Source organism: Sesamum indicum, linkage group LG5 (assembly GCF_000512975.1).
Source record: "Sesamum indicum cultivar Zhongzhi No. 13 linkage group LG5, S_indicum_v1.0, whole genome shotgun sequence".
In the NCBI taxonomy this organism is placed as follows: Eukaryota; Viridiplantae; Streptophyta; class Magnoliopsida; order Lamiales; family Pedaliaceae; genus Sesamum; species Sesamum indicum.
The window spans coordinates 16,423,963-16,426,934 of record NC_026149.1 but is presented as its reverse complement, the minus strand read 5'-3'; positions in this window follow the sequence as shown (position 1 = coordinate 16,426,934).

Sequence of the window (2,972 nt, the reverse complement as noted above, 5' to 3'; positions counted from 1 at the left end):
GGTCCATGTCAGGCTATCAGCCTTGTTGTTATTTGAGTAGTGAAGGAGATTCGAGACGAGTTGCTATTTAAATCTCGAACATTATAGTATATATGATGCTCAAAATTACCATTTTCCACACGAAAATGGTTGATTTATATATATAGACATAGAAATAGCTATTATCTTAAAATCTGAATAATTTTATTACATATACTATTATATGATTCTGCACATTGAAAATGATCCCGTTTTTTTTCAAAGCACTGTTCATAACAAATACTATCGAGACTAAAACAACTTTCAAATCGAACTTTAATACGATCTTATCCAAAACAGACGCGCGCAAGACGACCAAACATTTTGAATTCTCTTCTAATGAAAATTACAAGCAAGAAAATAGGTTAACATTTGTGTTGGTTTTCCTCTTCTTTTAACTCACTATCATATACTTTATTTTCTTCTCTTTTATTTTTCAAACACTTTACGTGTACATAAATAGTGATATAAAAAGATAGAAAAAGGGCTGAATAATGAGTGTCTTTGGATGGGCCAGGGCCCATGCACAGGCCCACTCCAATCTGAATATGTGATGCAGAACACACCGACATGTTGCTATCATCAAGGTTACGCGGCCCAATTTCCGAGTGGGCACCTAATCTCTGATTTTCAAGCCTTTTCCTTCCCTTTTTTCTTTTTTTAGATAATTAGATTTACACCCCGTAATTTATGGACTATTTATATAAATCACCTTATCTTTTACGTAATTATCAAAACTATTCATACCAATCAAAAAATATGGGTAGTTAATATATGATGTTGATGTTTCTAGGGGGTGATTTATGTAAATAATATTGGCGTTTCTGATGGGTGCAAATGTAATTTTTCAAAAAATATAGGTGATTTATATAAATAGACCATAGATCAAAGGGTGTAGATGTAATTATTATTTTTTATTTTCTTTACACAAATCAAATTGAATAGTTTCTCTACAATAACCACTGTAGATTAGAAAATTGGATGAACCATGAGTCGCTTATGAAAGTATTTATAAATTACTCATCAATGTAGTTCTTACTGGAAATCGTAAATGAGACGAATAGAGTCGGGTTCACCCCAAACTCGGCCTAAGTGGGGTGGGTTTCGATCTAAGCTATTGAGCTCAAGTCTAGGTTCAAGGATTAGATACTTATAAATAATAATTTTAATTTTTAGAAGAGTATATTGATTAACTAAAAAATAAAAAAATTTAATAGGGATTTGTGGGTTAAACCCATCAAATTTGGAGTCTAGTCAAGGCCAGGATAACAGGTTTGAGATGGGATGGGTTAAGTTGGTCAAGTTCAAAGTTGGGGCAGCGTTTGAATCTTGCAAAAATTAGGTAGGGGGAAATTCAAGTCGGACAGAACCTGTCCTTTTTCATTTATAGTCCATTGATAGAAGGAACTGAACCCACAACCATTAAACAGAAAGTTGTTTTCTTAGCCAACAAATGTTGACTAAGCATTTCCTGCTAGGTGGTTTAAAAGATAGAAAATTTTAGTGAAAATTTGATTGGATGGAATTCAAGTCACTTATATTTATCGTAAAAGTAACACACATTTTATCGTAAAAGTAACCGTGTCAATTATAAAATCCACGAAACCATGCCTATATTTGAGTTGGTGGACTACAATTATCGTCTAAAAAGTTAATTATGACACGGTTACGTCCACGTCTCTTTCTTTATTTATTTCTTTTTTTTTTAAGACTACTCTTTTTCTTTCTTAATTTATTATTATGGATATAATTATCTAAAAATTATGTATCTCTCAAAATAAAATAAACATGGCTAAGAGTAATTTTGAAAAGATTTTGGAGGATAAAGCATAGAATGAGTCCCACAACACTTTGCTCAAAAATTAAAGCCACAAATATGTGCCATAATTGAAACCAATACAACTCATTTCAACATCAATTAAAAGATTTTATTTTATAAAAAAAATGATGTTTTTGTTTGGCCCCCTCTACTTTTGCCAAGATACTTTAGGGTCAAATTTGAACCAAAAATGCTTTCTTCTTAATGCAAAATAACATGAGTTGTCTAAAATGTGATTAATTATACTATTTTTTTTTTTGGAAATAACCATATTTTATTATTAATTAATTTCATTAATATTTTTTCTTCATATACATTTAAAGTTGTTTTATTTTATTAATTTTGACTGATTGTTAATTTTATTTTCATACAGTCAAACCAATATTATAAAAAAAATAATTATGCACATGCATCGAAGCTGCTTTATTTGCTAAGTATATATTGTTGCAAATTTAGGTTTCGTTTGGTTCAATGAGAGGAAAGAGAAACTGGAAAAAAAATACTAATATTTAAAATTTTACAAATTAGTAATTTCTCTTCATTTTGTACTACTAGAAAATTAAAAAGATGATATTATACTAAATTTATTTTAGGTTAAATTGTATAACACCCCCTTGTGTTTTAGAAAAATAGCGTAAAATTCCCCCTCTATTATATTTATAGGCAAAATCCCCCTATGTAGGCAACAAAATACCCCATCTCCATTAGATTTTAATGGAGATTGATGAACACATGCTATCTGTCCAAATTCACCATTTTTGGCATTTTTACTGTTATTTTTAGTTAATAAATGTCCATTTTGCCGTCGTGCAGATCGAGTGACGACGATGATCTAGGCAACCTCGTCGGCACCCGTTTTACTTGCAGAGGAGACGACGAGGTCACCCAGAAGTCTGGGCAACCTCGTCATCGCCAGAGATTGGGCAGCAACCGTCATAATATATATATATATATATATTATATATATAACTATATATAGATATATAAATGTACATATATAAAAATGTATACATATATATAACTATATGTATATGTATAAAAAAATATATATGTAAAATAATTTAAAATCTGAACTATTCATCGTTATCTATTGAAGATCAATGGATATAATCACAAAGGTATAACGGTCAATTTC